General features: G+C 41.1%; 1 protein-coding gene across 1 annotated transcript in view; it reads right to left on the reverse strand.

Moving 5' to 3' along the window:
• Window positions 1-17,417, reverse strand: part of GLI1 (GLI family zinc finger 1) — a 142,713-nt gene extending 125,296 nt beyond the window's left edge. The window contains exon 1 of the mRNA XM_089482259.1: window positions 17,214-17,417. The gene's annotated coding sequence lies outside the window, so the exon portion shown is untranslated. The remainder of the gene's footprint in view (window positions 1-17,213) is intronic.
• Window positions 17,418-18,864: the final 1,447 nt, after the last annotated feature.

An 18,864-nucleotide genomic window follows, 5' to 3' on the forward strand; every position in this document is an offset into this window, starting at 1 on the left:
CATTTCAGTTCAGACATGTAGTAAGCCTCTATTGGTCCAACAATAAGTAGAAATAGGATTGTGTCTTTAGTTAGCTATTGCCAGAAGCAATGTTTTACCTGTTATTGTTTTAACTTAATGCTGTTAACTTCCTTGGGCATGTTGAGGAAAGGTTATAAAGGTTTTAAACACACACACACACACACACACACCTACCTACCTATATTGAGAGTTATCAGAGGAATTTGTTTTTTGCAATTTTTCACTCCTTGGAAAAGTTACTCCAAACTGTATTTCTTAGACTACAGTTCCCAGAATCTCTTAGCTCTATCACGATTGTGGGAACTGTAGTCCAACAAGGTGAATCTTCCAAGCTCTTCAAACTGTACAGGAACTGATCCATGTATCTCACAAGAATGTGCAACCAAGAAATGACTGTATACTATCCATTACAATTGCAAAACCTATCTTGAGAAAATACATATTTAATGTATTTCAGGATGCTTTTTTGAAATGTCAACGATAAATGCAGAAAACACAATAGGAGAGAACAGAAGGAAGGAGAATATTAAAATGACATGAAGAAACAACAAAGGCAGATCATCAATCTCTGTTTTTACAACCTGACTCAAGGAAGGCCCAAGAATCAGAGATGGGAGAATATATGGCCCTGTAGATGTGGCTATGTAGAGATAGCCAGCATGGTTTAGTGGTTTGAGTGTTCGACAGTGACTCTGGAGACCAGGGTTAAATTGTCAGTTTGGCCATGTAGACCCAGTGGGTGACCTTGGGCAAGTCACATACTCTCAGCCTCAGAGGCTGGCCGTGGCAAAATCCCTCTGAAGAAACCTGCCAGGAAAACCCAATTATAGGTTCACCTTAGGGTCTCCATAAGTCGGAAACAACTTGAAGGCACACAAGAAGAAGGAAATGAAACTGGACTGTAGCTTCCATCTTACTCCAACATCTCTACAGTCACATCTTGCCACCCCTACTATCAAGTGTATGTGAAAAGATGTGGGGGATGGGCATAAAAGAAAGTGTAACTCTGTGTTTCTGTGTGTCTTTCATTGTGCACAAACAGTGTCAACTACTGCCTGATAACTTGGTTTCCTCCTTTTTTGTACTTTTCAGCTGTCTGTACTACATGCAAGCACATACCTACCTATCCCAAGCTAACTGGCAAACTCCAGCAGAGGCAAGCGCACAAATAAACAAACAAATACTTGGCACAGACTGGGCGGTGTGAGGCACACAAGATGAAAACTAAAGGGGGGAAAGGGACTCTATAGAGAATGCCCAGAACCAGTATCAGACCCAGCAAAGTTAAATTTGCACAAACTTTGTTGGTCTACGCTCAGCTCAGAGAGGCAGGACTCATACAGGGAATGGAAGAACTGGCTGAGAGAACAGGTTTGTATTTTAAAAATAATAACGATAAGGTCTTAAATACTTCTCCTGACTATTCTCCCTCCAGACGTGTCACCCCCGATATCAAGACCTTAAAGAAATGTATAAACTTTATGTGGCTAAATATCCTTTCAATATGATAGACACAAGAGCAGAACAGGGACAAAAAGAGACTGCTAGGCCAAAACTGAAGATCTAGGGATGGCCCCAGGGCATGTGTTAAGTTCCAAGCACATTTACTCACAGCTGATTAGTCACATACAAACATAATATTTTCCTGTTTGAAAATTTAGAGAGAAAGGAGCTGTTCGCAAATCAAAGGCCTGTTACAGACAGCCAAAATAAAGCTGCTTCGAGTCACTTTGGTGGTATGGTATTTCAATGATGCATGAGTCCTAAGAGTCTGGAAGCTTCACCAAAGCTGCACTCCAGTCCTTAGGACTGGAGCGTGGCTTTGGTGCGGCCTTTGGACTCTTAGGACACATGTATCATTGAAATACCATAACTCCAAAGTGACTCGAAGCAGCTTTATTTTGGCTGTCTGTAACAGGCCAAAGTGAAATTAGAAGAATTATTCCTCCTCACCTACTTAGGGAGACAGGATAAGGCATGGTTAATCTTGCATACTTGCTTGAAGACAGAATAGATGCAGAGCAGAGCTGAGAGTGAGCCCTGGCACCATAAAACTGGGAAGGAAAGAGAAAGATAAGGAAACACATAGATTTCCCTGGAGAAACTTTGCGGGTTGCAGCAACTAAGAAATTTAGTCTTGGAAACTGTAGCAAGCCATCTCTTTAATAGTTGAGCTGGGGAATTTCCACACAGCCCTTTCCTCTTGCCTGGAGCTTAGTCAATAAAAACTGAAGAATTTGCACCCTTACTTCTCTCCTAAGAAACAAGCCATGAAAACAAGAGAATCAGGGGCAGACTTTGAGATCTGGCAATCCTAATTTTACCTCCTAAATTATATTATCCACTCAAGATTCTTACTCTAATGTACTTCTAGAAACAATTTTTATTGCACAATAATTCCCCAACAATTTCAAGGGAGTGGGGCAGTCCCAATATATCCATGCTGATTTGACTGTTTTTCCTTCTTTTTCCCACAAAGTATCTGTTAACACAGTGCACCACATGTCCTCCACTTGAAAGAACCCTAGCACATTGTGTGTGTGTCTAAGCTAGTGACTGTCAATTTATGGTGCATGAATTTCACAGGGCTTTCTTAGGCAAGGAAAACTCAGAAGTGATTTTGCCATTTCCTTCCTCTAAAATATAGCCTACCACCTCTGGTATTTGTTGGTGGTCTCCCATCTAAATACCAACCAAGGCCAACTCTGCTTAGCTTCCAAGATCACAAAGGATCTGGCGCCTTTAGGCCCTTCTGATTCATCATATCACATTGTAATCCCTAGTCTGAAGCTAAAGTGGCACCTCTTCTCCATTCTGCCTCTTGCTTTGTACTGTACACCGCTGTTTTTTTTAGGGCTATACATTATCTTGCATTTAGGAAAATTCCCTACATCTAAATTGTTTTTCAACTGCAGATGTTCATCTAAAAATATACCCATTTAAAAATATCTTATCTGAAAGGAAAATAAAATAGAAATCAAGCACAGATGACTATGTTCTGTATCGGAGGAATCTTCCTAATTAATTTATTGTTGTTGTGTGTCTCCAAGTAATTTTTGATTTATGGTGACCCTAAGGCAACCATATCATAGGGTTTTCCTGGCAAGTTTCTTCAGAAGGGGGTTGCCATAGCCATTCCCTGAGGCTGAAAGAGTAACTTTCCCAAAGCCACCTAGTAGGTTTTTAAGCTGGAGCAAGGAATCAAATCCTGATCTCCAGAATTGTAGTCCAACAATCAAACCACTACACCGTGCTGGCTTTCTCTAATCCAGTACTTCTCAAATAGTGGGGCGGGCCCCCCAGGGGGGGCGCAAGGCTCCGTAAAGGGGGGCGCGAGGCTCAGGATACAGTGTTATGCAGAGGTGTACTTATAACAATTTTATAGACAAATGATACTATTTACAGTCGCGCGGGGGGCACAAAATATTTTCTTCTTCCTAGGGGGGGCATGACAGAAAATAATTGAGAAGCACTGCTCTAATCCAAAACATGTACTCTTCTGAGATGGTGTTAGACTTCTTCATTCTTATTTTGTTCAGTGCCGGTGTTGAGGCTGCAGTTATAAATGTCTATGTGATAAACCTCTCCAGGAGACATTTGATAAGACACTTGAGAGCTGCTTAAAACTGCCTCCCTATGGCTACTCCAAGTGATTTTGTTTCTCATATAATACTGTACACACAAATACAAATGGCTAGAGAGCATTGGTTTGGACTGAGAGACTGGGAGATCAGAGTTTGAATCTCTGCTCGGCCATAGAGACCCACTGGGTGACCTTGGCTAAGTCACACTCTCTCACCCTCAGAGCAAGAGCAAAACCCCTCTTTTAAGGTCATCATAAGTCAGAAATGACTTGAAGGCAACCAAAAAAAAAACAAAAACAAACAAACAAACAAACAAAAACGGCTCAGGTGGATCAGGCCGAAAACCAATTTAGTCAGGCATTCCGTTACCACTGACTAACCTGATATCTATAAGCAGGACATGAGGGGAACTGTACCTTCTGCCTCATTTTCTGCAGCATCTGATGTATTCAGATGATCTGGTTCGGAGACAAGTGATATAACCATCCTAACCAACAACCAGTGAAGGCCCTTTGCTGTTGTTGTTGTTGTGTGCCTTCAAGTCGTATCCAACTTATGGCGACCCTAAGGCCAATCTATCATGTGGTTTTCTTGGCAAGATTTGTTCAGAGGAGGTTTGCTATTCCCTTCCCCTGAGGTTGCGAGAGTGTGACTTGCCCAGGGTCACCTACTTGATTTCCTGGCTGAGATGGGAATAAAACCTTGGCCTCCAGAGCTGTAGTCCAATACTCAAACCACTATAGCATGCTGGCTCTCAGTGATGCTGCCTGGTACATCAGGACTGGATAGGTTTTACAAACTTGACAAATTGAAGATTGTAAAAATGAAAACATGAAAATGCTATCTGTTGTTGCTGCTGTGTGTCTTCAAGTTGTATGTGACTTATGGCAACTCTAAGGCCAACCTATCATTGGGTTTTCTTGGCAAGATTTGTACAGAAGAGGTTTGCTCTTGCCTTCCTCTGAGGGTGACGGAGTGCGACCACCCAGTAGGTTTCATGGCTGAACTGGGAAACAAACCCTGGTTTCTAGAGTCGTAGTCTAACTCTCAAAGCACTACACTGGCCCTAATGCCTATTTATTTGTCTAATCCTTTTTTCAAGCCCTCTGCGTAGGCAGCCAACACTACCTCTTGTGGCAGTGAACTCCACAGTTAATACTTCACCCAGTGCTGTGCGCAGAGGTGCTTTCTTTTCTCTGTCCTCAGTCTCCACCTGATACAATGCATAATTTTACACACCTTTATCCTGTCTCTCCCTACTTGCCTTTTCCCCATAAACTAAACAGCCTCAGATTTTGTAACCTTTCCCTAGTTGGGAGTTATTTCACTCTCACGGTCATATTGGTTGTCCCTTTCTGCCCCTTTTCCAGCTCTGTACTATCTCTTCTTCAAAGACTTCCACAAGCAACAGTAGCAGAGATGGGCAATACAGCCAGACCTCCTTATCCACGGATTTTTTATCCAAGGATACAAGCGCTCACAGGTTGGAAATATTCAATAAATATATAAATTCCAAAAAGCAAACCTTGATTTTACCATTTCATATAAGGGACACCATTTTACTATGCCATTATATTTCATGGGATTTCAACATCCACAGAGTTTGGTATCTTTGGAGGATCCTGGAACCAACCTAAAGCGGATACCAAAGACCCACTAATTCTGGGCTCAGTCATGAGATTACAAACTAAAGACTAAAATCCCCACATCCATGAGTACAGTGTCCATACATCTCTTCTGAGGCAGCCTGTTTCTGAATCTACCCACAACGTACCATGTTAGCAGTGAAATGCATCCTACAGTCCTCTTGTTAGAGCAGTTGGCATAGCTGGGAGACACCATCCGTCCTCTGTTTGCAGGGCTTTTCTGCTTGCTTTGGTTTTCTCACAACGTAGATCGTAAAAGTACACTGCATGCTTGTATGGACCTGTTCCCTCCCTTTGGATGATGGCTGCCAGCCATTTTAGCCTGGACCTGGAATGTGAGTGAACATCTTCAGCCAAGCCAAACCATCCAATGTTGCTTTCACAGAGGTGCTAATGAGGTTACCTGTTTACTCCCCTGACTTATCTGTGTCTCTCTTTTTCTGAGTCCTAAAAAACAGTTTGGTTCTCTGGGTACACTTTGTTTTTTGAGATTCACGCACTGATTTTAGTTTTACAGTAAATGACCCCAGAGGCCATTCACATTAAAATATAATTAGCATACTAAGATTTATTTTAAAAAGAACCAAAGAGAATGTCAAGTTATAAAATGAGAAATGATTGATCTAGTGGGGCAACTGAATCTGACCACACCATATTCTGAAGTAGTATAATCCAAGATAATATGCCTTCCTAATTCGGCAGTGACAGCCGTGATTAATCCTCTGTTGTCCTACTTTTTCAGCTGCTTTTAAAAGGTACATTTCCACTCCCACTCTCCCCCTTTGTCCCCAGCTTACTTCAATTGCTGCAAACTGAATTCAAAGTGCAAAAGTACTTTGTACTCAGTTAACTCAGCAAGAGGGGGAATTTTGCCCTTCCCAGTATGCTCTGGCAAAACAAAACTACTGCAGCTGCTCTTAGTTTGAGTGTTCTTCTTTGATAATAATTTTTGTCCTCTTGATTGCTTCCTGATTTTGCTTGGCCGTGTGTCTCAGTTTTTATCTGTGAAATGTTAGAAAGCATGATATAGTCAATATTGTTGTTGCTGACGGATTTGTCTTTATTGTTATTTTATTTACTTTTCTGCATTTCTATGTTTGCCAATTTCCAACGTGCCAGCAAGCTGTAGTAGTTTAATCATTGGACTATGATTGTGGAGATCAGGGTTTGAATCTCTGCTTGGCCATGGAATCCGCTGCATTGCCATAAGTCAGGTATGACTTGAAGGCACACAACAAGAAATCTCCCCAAGGGTATTTGCCATCCAGGTGATCCAGAAATTTAAAAAGAGAGAGAGAGAGAGAGAGAGAGAGACTGCTACTCAACAATTTAGAACCATAATGGAGCAACGCTCAACAATAACATTTTGGAGCCTGAGACAAAAAGCAAATACAAAGAAAACCGAAAATCCCATTCCTCCTCCTACTACAATGGCAAAATATAGTTCTACACTAGGGGTCTTGAACTCCCTTAAGAAAGTGGGGTGTAAATAAATAAAAGCAGACAATTTCTTAGACCTTTAATGGTACCCTAATTCTTTCTGTTTGAGACAAATTATCTTACCCTTCTTAATATTTGCAACAAAAATATTAAGCTATCTATTGTTTAGATATAACTCTTCCAGCTTCAGAGGAAGGTAAAGGCACAGCAGACAAAGATCTTTTGATGCAGACTAGCATTTCGAGAATAACTGATAGCTTCAAATGGGTCTTTCAGTAGGGGGTGTTCTCCTTTTCCCATTTCCTATTATGTCTTAAATATGTTTTTAAAATGTTTTAATTCAATGCTTGGTTTTAATATGATTGCTCATATAATACTTTTTGTAAAATCCAATGGTAGAGGATTGGCTGATGAAGACTTATGAATTTGCTGAAATGGATAGGCTGACAGTGCTCATTAAAGAGAAGCCCTTGGCTAATTTTAAGAAAGACTGGGATATTTATAGTGTTTTTGAAACAAAAATGTGGGAATTTATCAGTTTTGGGTTTTTCAAATTAGTAGTAAAAATATTTGTAGAGGAAGTATAATTTGGATATAATGCACGGGGAGTTTATTTTTCAGTTTGAGATACGGCCTTCAGTTAAGGTTGGGAAGTCATTAGGTTGTGACTTGCCTTGTATTTTTGTTTATGTTGAGGGGGTTGTGTTTATTTTTGTTGCGTCTGGACTTTAGTATTACTTTATGCATAGAAATTTGTGTGTTTCAATAAAAATAACTTTTAAAATAATTTTTATAAAATTCCTCTTTAATGTTATATTATAGTATGGGTACTTATTGATTTTTAAAAGCTATAACTTACTGGATTTTGGCTGCATTCCGATTTAATTCATGAAGAAGGAGGGACAGAAATAAAACAACTGCCCAACACCCATGAACTGAACTCAAGGCAGCATAGATAAGGTTCCTGACACAGATAAATGTTACCATCCAAACACTCACTAGATTGAGACCTTGTTAGTGTCAGGAAGATTGCTAAGAAAACCCTATGAAATTAATGGAGTTGCCATAAGTCAACAGGCAACTTGAAGGCATGCACACACACCAAGTTGCTGTACCATCCGTATTGAGACCATAACGATGAGAAGGTAGAAACAAGAGCATATAGACACTAGAATGTTAAAAGTGAAGGGAACTGATCAAGTAAAATATTATAGGAAAGAGCTGCTTCTCTCCAAGGGCCCATTCAGTACTATTTATTATAGACTACAATACTATTATTTCAGTTCAGCTATGATGGTTCTACCCTCTCGGGGATGTATGTGTGTTGTAGTTTGGTAAGAGGCAACAGAGGAGCTCTTAACATGCATCTACACTGTAGAAATAACACAGTTTGATGCAACTTTAAGTGCTGTAACTTCATCCTATCAAATTCTGGGATTTGAAGTTTTACAAGTTATTTAACTTTCTCTGCCAAAGAGCACTGGTGCCTCACAAAAGTATAAATCACAGGATTCTGTAAGGTGGGGCCGTGGTGGTTAAAGTGGTATCAAACTGCATAATTTCCACACTGTAGATGCACTGTTAGGATGAGGATTTGAAAGGCCCCCTCCTCAACTCCAGATCCCAGCATTCTACTTCAACCTTGTCCAACTATAATAATAACAACAACAATAATAATTTATTTATACCCTGCTCTTCAGCCAAAAGGCTATCAGAGCGGCTTACAAAGTATTAATTAAACACTTCCCTGCCTTCAGGCCTGGCCCTGAAACTTAGCAGAAGGGGTACAATGATCTAAGACAGGGGTAGGCAACCTTTTTGAGCCGGGGGCCGGGTTGCTGTCCCTCAGACAACTGGGGGGGCCGAAGCCAAAAAATAATAATAATTAAATAATTTTTTTAAAAAAATTAAATATATAAATAAACCAGGACAAATGTAGGACAAAATTTTCAAATGGAAGACACTTTTTTTTTAAAAAAATGTAGGACACATGAAAAAATTTGCTGATTTTTTAAAAAATGTTAATATAAATGCATGTTTCTGAGGCTTCTATAGACAATTGCCCCCCAAAGGCCCCGGCGGCAATCGGCGGCAGGACTGGGCTGGGGCCGGTCCCAAGGCCTTGCCGGGCCGCATCCGGCCCGCGGGCCACAGGTTGCCTACCCCTGATCTAAGAGATAGATTAGGGGTGGCAACAAAATGTTAAGGCACGAAGCGCTGCTGTTCAGGGTTCTAGAAAGCCAACCACACATTCTTCCCAGCTACTCTTAATGCAGTTCTGCTGCAAGCAAATTTGCTACTTTCCCTCAAAAACACTTTGTGACCAGCGCAGAATGACCAGATGTCATAACCACAAAGGAGGACAAGGCACTGCAAAAACGTAGGACATTACAGAAAATGTAGGATGATATAAAATAAAAACTCAAAACACTCATAGCAATGTGAATTCATGCTTTTTAATCATGCTCAAAATGGAGGACATTTTGGACTTTTTCCTAGACAGAAGGTTGAAATGTAGGACGTCCTGGGAAAGGAGGGTGTCTGGTCACCCTCAACCAGTGAGAATGTCTCACAGTCCTGAGGTATCTTTTAAGGATTTTTTTTTAATGCAAGGGGGTTGTAGTTCTGTAAGCCTTGGGGTTTCCCCAAAACCTAAAAATACCTCTCCCTTAAGTCTGACTGGTACCATTCCAGCTATATAAGGATCAGCGATCAGAGAAAAATGTTTTCTATCAGCATATGTGATATAAACATTTGGCATTCGTCTGTGATTCGCACAAGATGTATTACTGGAATGACCATAGTGTACAATTTTATTCAGACTAAGGAAGGCTCTTGGTGCAGGGTTTAGGGGAATTATTTTTAGGAATTGTTTCAAAGGTTACAAAACAATCTGGGACAAAACAAGGTTGAAGAGGACCATGTCGTTCTCTTTCTTTGTTAATCCGTGACAGCGTGCCGTATTTTAAAGAATTGTTGCTCCCATCAGAAGTGCCAGTTCTGATGTTTTGGCCAGAAAAAAAAAAACTTAGTGCAGGGGAATGGGGTTGAAGAAGTGGCTAGGCACTATCAATATGGTTGCAAAAGGCAACAAAATTGCCACCCTGCCATCCAGTGGTTTCCAAATGTTGGTCCTCCAGGTGTTTTGCACTTCAGCTCTCAGAAGCTCTAGTCAGCTTGAGCTGAAGTCTCAATCATTCAGAGGACCAACGTTTGGGAATCACTACTTTAGACAGACTAAAAGTGCATCTACAGTGTAGATATAATGCAGTTTGACACCACTTTAACTACCATCATTCCATCTTACAGAATGCTGGGATTTGTACTTTTGTGAAGCACCAGCATGCTTTGGCAGCCAAGGCTAAAGTCTTTGCAAAACTACAAATCCTACTTTGCCAGCACTTAAATAACTGCATTATTTCTACACTGTAGATGCACCTTGAGATACTGTATAGGAACATTTCCACAGTCCTAGTTATGTCCAAAGTTTGGCCCGTCACATACCCATAACGGTATGTAAAAGCAATAGGAATGGAATATTGTTCTTAAAGAGACTCATGGAGAAAATGTCTTATTTGGTACTGCATAACTGGTTCGAGAAAAGAGGGTTGCCGGGTCAAATAAGGGTCAGGTTGCTTGACCCCTGAATGATTGTGTAGAAAAGGGAGTTCCAGCAGGTGTTGCTTGTTCCCTGGTTGCATAAGAAGCAACACCTGCTTAAATTCCCTCTTCTGAACAACCATAAAGGGAGCCCTATCCCTTATTTCATCTAGCAACTCACCTTTTTCTAAATGTCCACCCCGACCCCATTACTCTTTCATATTCATAGGCAGATGCTTTCTCTCAAGAGAGCTTTCAGAAGACCATAAAACTCAAGATGGTCAAAGTGGTCTGTTTCTAGTCCAGATCGCTTTTGTTTCGCCTTAGCTATTATTCTGTTCTGTTCTCTTTTCATTTTAATCTGTTCATCTCTCAAAATATATTGCAGTTGTCTCTCTGTATCCATGGGTTCTTTATCCATGGATTCAAGCATCCACGGCTTGAAAATATTTTTTAAAAATATAAAGAAACTTTGATTTTGCCATTTTATATAAGGAACACCAATTTACAATCCATTGTATTTAATGGGACTTGAACATCCATGGAGTTTGGTATCCATGGTGGATCCTGGAACCAAACCCCAGCAGATACCAAGGTCCCACAGTATAATTTTCTGTCGAAGTATGAACTGAATTATATATTTTAATACAGTTAAAATACCAAGAAAATTCAAAGAAGTATGAAATGCCAGGGATAACCCAGATGCCATTCCATGGTGTGCTGAACAAGTCATTTACCAAAATCACTCCTCCATTTCCCACCTTAAATACCTTCCCCTATTTTGCCTTTTGGCGATGCTTTTAAAATAAATGTCATGCCATGCATCCTTCATATGGAAGAGTGTTCTAGTGTCCTTCCCTCACTCCCTCTGCCACCACCACCATCTCTCTGTAATTGCCTATCCAAATAGTAAACAGGACTAAACACAGCTATTCAAAATGAAATAGAGCCAGGTCCATTTAAGTAAGGTGTACAAGTAGGTTTAGTAGAGTATTTCTGGTTTTTTGTGTTTATTTTTTTAAAGGAAATGGTTATGGTCAGTTTATTAACACAGATGCACTTGCTTCCAAAGCCAGTGCAGCACAGACATTGCAGAATGAAAAAAACAAAACAAAATCGCAAGACATCCTTTACATTTCATGGGGAAAATGCCTAACCCAAAAATGTTTAATAGAAAACACACTTGGATGGGGAAGATGGGAAGTACAAATCCCAGGATTCTGTAGAATGGAGCCATGGCAGTTAAAGTGGTGGTAAATTGCATTACTTCTACAGTGCAGACTCAGTGGTTCCCAAACATTGGCCCTCTAGGTCTTTGGACTTCAACTCCCAAAAGCCCCAGTAGTCAGGAATTCTGAAGTCCATAACATCTGGAGGACCAAAACCATTGGTGTAGATACACTCTAAGAGGTTTTAATAAGATTAAAAGCAAAAACAAACCAAGGCTTAGTAGGTAGTGGTGTCTAATATATCTTGACTGAGTGGCACATCCCTTTAGCAAAGTCTAGAAGGGACTCCACTTCTAATAACTGTTGAAGACCTGAGAATCACTTCCAGCCAACCAAGTCCTTTCCTATGGAATTATTTTCTTCCTGACATCTCCCTTGGAAAGTTAGCTCGAAGGAGAAAGGGCAACTGGGAGTCAACTCAAGGGTTGGGTAGCCACGTTCCCTAGGTGGGGTGACTTGTGCAGCAGCTCAGTCTCACAGAATAATCAATTCCCCCGTGAATCTGAGAAGCTGCCCAGGGCCTGAGAAATTCTGAGCCTCGCCCCAAAGGACGCTGCCTCCATGGCGCACAAGTCAGCTGAGGATGGCTGTTCCCAGATAACACCCAAAAGTGCCCCATCTCGACCTTATGTGATCCCTCCTCCTTTCAGGGAGTGTTGGCTGGGTGTGCCAACCCCCCAAGATGGGAAGCTTAGGATGTGGGTTCATCACAACATGTCCTTAATGACACAGATGGACAAGGGCATCCCTTCAAATAAAATGTGGTTTAAACATGCTGAAGTGTCAACAAATGTAGGAATGGATGATGGGTTGGAGAACCATATAACCAGGGTTTAAAAATGGCCCAAATGGTACTACAGAGACAGCAGTTCTGAACTTCACTTTTTAGCAGTCCATGAGAGCTGAAAAAGAGAAAGGCAAGTTTGGAGACACAGATGGTTAGATAGGTAGTGAGAGAATTCAGTATCCTTCATCAGATGGATTATGTATACTCTTTCTATTGTATCATCTGTGTTAGTGAGAAAACTTTACAAAGTGAACGAAATAGCAGCAACAAAAAAGATGCTTATGCACCAAGCATCTTACAACCTCCATCTCAACAGTGAAAGGACCACAGAGAAGAAAAGGTTACAAGGTGTAGACAGATAAATCACTGGTAACTGTGACTCTAGAATTCAATGCTGGCAATTTGGAGGTCAAATATTTTACAAATTTTCCTGGCCTACACATTTAAACATCTAATATTTAAACATCTACTTCAGATGTGTAAACACGTCTTCCAAAAACTACATGCACAGCAAACAGAACCTACTTTTTGTGCACTGGAAATATATATATATATATATATATATATATATATATATATTCATTCCCCCCCCAGTTCTGGGCAAGAGGATATTTAGTCATAAGTACACAGCCATACATTTTACATATTATAAACAGTACTATTACATTTGTATTTCACTGTTTAAGTTGCTGCCTCCTTCAGTAGTTTAGGCACACCATATCTATCAGCCCTCTCGATGGCTGTCCTGTCCAATCTTAAAAGCTAAGTAGAGTCAGGCCTGGTTAGTACCTGGATGGAAGACCATAAACTAATACTCGGCTCTGTAGTCTATATTTCAGAAGAAGGAACTGGCAAAATCATCTCTTAGTATTTCTTGCCTAAGATATAAATGGGGTCTCCATATGTTGACAAGTAATTTGAAGGTACATACACACACACACACGCACACACACCAGCCCTACCATGCGATTGAAATGAGTTATCAGGCCTAGAAGAAGCAGAAAAAATCCAGAGTTTCTAGATGTTAAAAAGTTGATGTTTTTCTCGTTCCACAGCAATTCGTAGAAATCTTTGCTATTAGAAGAGTAACACACAGCCTTGACAATGTTCACAGCTGGAAAAGCAAAAGTAGTCTCTCTATTCTCACTGACTTGGGCCTTTCCAAGCAGAAATAAGTCAATGTTTTAATTAGACACTTTTGGTGCCATCTTACCCTCGCGAGAAGGGTCAAAATCTACCATCTTTGTCTAGACACAGTTCCTATTCTGCCCCCAGCTTCTCCAAAATAAAACTAACGGAGTGTGTGTGACAGTGGTGGTGGTGGTGATAGGAATGGGAAGTTAGCCATCTCCATTTAGTGCCTTTCAAGTTGTGCCCACAAGAATTTGATTTCTGATTTTTTATTTCAGAACTTTGTTGCCACTATCTGCCACCTCAGTCCCCTGGTAATATTTGGGGACCTTACTCTACCTCAAAGATGGCCAAGTTTACAAGGGACAATTCCATTTTCCTAGTGGTAGTCCTGAGGACAAAACAAAATGGCTCCCTCATGGATGGTCAATCAGACTGTAAAATTTGCATCATGTGGTCAGAATGTGTGGGCTTAGATAAGGACCTTGAAGGACCTTTTTGGACAACAGTTCCCACTGAGAGACCAGTATCCATACTACCTGGGAGGTTCAGGCACTATAGTCCAGCAGTTCCAGTTTCAATAATAGAAAGGTATCAAACCCACTTTGGCAGGTCACATGCTCTCAGTCTCAAGAGAAGGCAATGGCAAACCACCTCTGAATAAATCTTTCCAAGAAAACCCTATGATAGGTTTGCCTTAGTGTGGCCATAAGTCAGAAACAACTTGAAAGAACACAACACAAGGAACAGAACATGTTTTTCTGTATCTGACCGACCAGTCTTGTAATATGTATCCATATCACTCTTTGAGAATATTGTCCTAACATACCAGATATGTTTTTTTTCCATGTCTACAAGAACCCACTGGGTGACCTTTGGCAAGCCACATGCTCTCAGCCTCAGGAGAAGGCAATGGCAAACCTCCTCTGAATAAATCTTGCCAAGAAAAACCTATGCGAAGCATTAGTCTTATTGTTTCTTTCCCATACAATTGGAACTACAGTGGTCCCTCAGTGTCCGCTGGGGTTTGGTTCCAGGACCCTCTGTGGATACCAAAATCCGTAGATACTCAATTCCCATTAAATACAGTGGCCTAGTAAATATAGCAACCTGTACAAAATTGCAAAATCAAGAGTTGCTACTTGGAATTTATTTACAGTATTTTCAGCTGCTTGAATCTGTGGCTAAAGAGTCTGTGGATACGGAAGGACCGACTGTACAGGACAAGCAAAACTCGAAAGAGCTACGCTACTAGGCCTTACATAAAGCTGCTTCGTGGGCCAGATTTGGCCCTTTGGCTATTCCTGCAGCATTTACAGCACAGATCAGCCTTCTGGAGTTCAATTAGACCCTGGGAGCATGAAAAGAGCAACAGCCAAAGCGTCTCGTCCTCCTTTTCCTCCTCCTCAGCCAGATGTTCGCCCACAGCCTTCACCAAACAATTTGCAAGCAGCAAATTCACTCTGATCTCAGCTTTCTCTCCTTGTGTGTCCCAACCTCCGAGCCAGAGAATTCTGCTACAAAACCTCTCTGAGTGGATGGAGTGGATTTTTCCAGAAGGAGCAAGAAAACTCCATAACACTCTCTGCTCCCAAAAAAAATGTTCTGAGAACCCCACCCCACTTTTTAACAGCCCCCAGCCCCTGATCCATTTACCCAAAGCAGACTCTTAATCTGAGCTGCAAAGTCAAGAGGCATCCCCACCAACAGAATCCCCTTTAGCAGTTCAACAAGTCCACACAGGTCATTCCAGCTGCTGATTTCAGCAGACAAGGGAAATGGATTCCTAATTATTTTTCCAAGCTTGTCAGGGAGGGCTTTGTTTCTCTTCTTTTCTCTGCCATGTCACTGAATGTTAGAGATGAGTCACGCTTGGGGATTCCTTTCCCCCCTTCTCCTTTCTTTTTGCTGGAGGGGTAGAAAAGGGGGCTGAATTCTTCCACATTGCTATTCTGAACAGACTAAGCATCTTGATTCCAAAAACTAAGGAATAACCCCATTTTTCCTTGCCAGTCATAAATGGCATTTTCAAAATCATCTTTAAGGGCAAGTCTACACTACAAGTTTTAAATCAGTTTAAGCATCACAATTTCCATTAAAAGGGCCCATAATTTCAGGAAGGATTTCAGGACTGCCTTGGCGTAGTGGTTTGAACACTGGAGTACGACTCTGGACACCAAGGTTTGAACCCCCTGCTCAGCCATGGAAACCCACTGGGTGGGCTTGGCCAAGTCACACTCTCTCAGCCTCAGAGACAGACAAAGGCATAGCCGCTCTGAATAAATCTTGCCAAGAAAACCCCATGATAAGATTGCTTTTACTGCTGTGTGCCTCCAAGTCATTTTTGACTTACGGTGGCCCTAAAGTGAACCTATCATAGGGTTTTCTTGGCAACTTTCTTCAGAGGGGGTTTGCTGTTGGCATCCTTTGAGGCTGAGACAGTGTGATTTGCCCAGTATCACCCAGTGGGTTTTTATACTCTAGTGGGGAATTGAACCCTCATCTCCCAAGTCAGAAAGGACATGAAGGCACCCAGCAGCAGCAGCAACAATGGTGACAAACCTTGGCCCTTTCACCAAAAGGATAGCTTCCCTTGTGTGGAAGAAGATGGGAAAGTTAAACAGGTTTGAAACCAGTTTAAATCTGTAGTGCAGACATGTCTTGTGCATCTCGCTTTATCTGCAGTGTGGTGCCCCTTGTGAAGGGGGTTCATGTAGGTCATGAAGTGAAGGTGAGATGATCTGTAAAAGCATAACTGTATTCCAGCCCATGTGAGTTTTATGTCCAAATTACCAGAACAAAGATGTATAAATATGGACTTTTGTCCATTAAGCCATTTGTACAAATAGTTTAATGAGGGCTGTCTTGGATTTACGGCAGCAGATGAAGAAGTTTACCTTGATGCCAGTAATTTAACTTAAACAACTGAAACATCCTTTCTTGCCCCTCCATTCCCCATCATCGCCTTTGACGTTTGGCGTCCATGCTTGGGGAGAAAAGTTTAGTTAAACCAAAATGCCACCATCTTTCATCCCCAAGTTATCCCAAGGGCCTGGTCCTGCATCCTCCACGAACGAAGCCCTGAGACGTGACCATTACGCCATTACAAACCTACTGAAAAGGCCCCATTGGCACAACATCTCTGCAATAATCTGTCAAAAGTTTTTGCAAACCAATTGACAATGGGCTCTCTTGGCACTCCTCTCCCAGTTTTAATGGGATCTGAACTGGGTCCAGGAGTTTGAAAGAACAGGATCAATTGGAGAGGTCTTTGGGCTTTGGTCAAAATTTGACAGAAAGAAATGGTGAAGTGTTGGGGGGGAGAGGGACACACACATTCTGGCAATTTTTTGTTCTCTGTTGGGGCTGATGTGTGAGAAGGATCCTGACTCCAGAAAGTGTGGAAAACTTTGGTCCAAGGTTTGAAGATTATGAATTCATGAGCCCCCCCCCAAAAAAAAAAAAGATGTGCTTTCTAAAGGTATTTTGGGGAAAGTTTCAACAATTACTACAAAGTTTGTTCCAACTCAACAGAAATACCATCCCCATTCCTCTGCCACCCACACTGCTCCTTCTTGTTTAGTCCAAAATCCTGCCATCCTTGGAAAAGCAAAACCTTACAGGTGGCCAAAATCCACATCATAATATCATCATCATCATCATCATCATCATCATCATCATCATCATCATCAATCATCCTCTGAATCCCTTTTCAATGTCCAAGACTGGAAGAGAAAGCCACAAGTGGAAGTTTAAAAACAAAAGCAAACCATACCTTTCAAAGCCTGAAGCAGACTTCTTGGAGAGGCATGATGAAGACAGCTGGAGAGCTTCACTTTCTTGCCTGGAAAAGTTTCTTTCTTCTTTCCTTTTTTTCTTTTTTCCCCCCAGATCTGTTTCCAAAATCCCCCCAAAGTTTTGTCCTAGCCTTCTTCCCCCAAAGAGCAACATCCAAAGGGAGTGGGAGGAGAGCTCAGCCTCACCAAAAAAAAAAAAAAAAGGGAGGGGAAAACCAACAACAACAACAACAACAACAACAAACAACAGCAAACACCCAAGAGTTCCAGAAGAGCTCCCTCTTTCACCAGATGCCCCAGAATCTTGACTTTCACTTAAAAAAGAAAAATTGCAAACAAAAAGATCAAGGAGAAAGAAGACAGAAAAATACTCCAGCAAGGGAATGCTTCTTTTTTGTCCAAGTCAAGAGGGTGTTGGGTGTGTGTGTGTGTGTTTTAACTGATCATATTTGAAAGGCGATTTGGGGGGTTGTCTCTTCTTAGCCCACCCGCATGCAGAGAGAGAGAAAGAGAGAAGCAGCCCCAGCAGCAGCAGCAGCAGCTCCAGCTTCAGCAGCAGCACGCGTTATAAATATTCTGATCCTCCGTCTGCAGCCCAGGAGGACCACCTTGAAGCAGGAAGTTTTGATTTTCTTTCAAAACTTTTTCCCTCGATGCTCCTTTTCTTTTTTTCCCTGTTGCTGGAGCTTTTTTGGCACATGGAGCCAATCAGCCTGGGCTGCTGCCTTGGAAGGAGGAGGGCTTGCACTCCAGACTTGTCAGGGATGGCAAAGGCTGATAGATCTCTCTCTCTCTCTCTCTCTCTCTCTCTTTCTTTTATTTATTCCCCCCCTTTAACTAAATCTCTCCCACTCCAACTCCTACCCTAACCCCACCCTCTCTTCTCTCTTTCCAACTTTCTAGATGATCAGCTTGATTTTTTAAAAATTTAATTTTGTAATTTTTAATTATTTTTATTATTATTTTGTTTTCTTAAAAATATTTTTATTGTTAAAATTAAACCAGATGACAATGTAATCCTAGCCTTTCACGTGTTTTAAGTTCTCATCTCCTACGTACAGAAAGTTTCAAGATTAAGTGAAGATATTTTAATTTAATTTAATTTGTTTTTAATTAATTTTAATTAATATAATCCTAGCCTTTCACGTGTTTTAAGTTCTCATCTCCTAAGTACAGAAAGTTTCAAGATCTAATATATTTTTATTTTATTTTATTTGCTTTTATTATATTTTATTATTAAAATTATATCAGATGACAATATAATCCTAGCCTTTCGCATATATAAATTATCATCTCATACATACAGAGAGTTGCAAGATTAAGTAAAGATTATTTTATTTATTTTATTTTTTGGATTTTTAAAAAAGATGTTGGCCTTTTTTTTGGAAAAAGTTTCCAGAAGAAGAAGAAAAATAGGTGGGATCTATAGCAAGAGGAGGAGGAGGAGGAGGAGGGTAAGCTGAGCCCTGTGTGAGGTTTGTTTTTTTGGACAAGAAGGAGCCCCTCTCAGCCTCAGTTCTTCTCACAGCATGGTGCCTCCAGGGCCAAGGCGGTATGGAAAATCTGGTGTGGAGTTTGGGCCACTGCCTTCTCCCCAAACTAGCCCATGCCAGGACCAGAGAGAGAGAG

This window comes from Sceloporus occidentalis, unplaced genomic scaffold (assembly GCF_023333645.1).
Source record: "Sceloporus occidentalis isolate IW3139 unplaced genomic scaffold, rSceOcc1.0.p SCAF_1, whole genome shotgun sequence".
Lineage (NCBI taxonomy): Eukaryota > Metazoa > Chordata > Lepidosauria > Squamata > Phrynosomatidae > Sceloporus > Sceloporus occidentalis.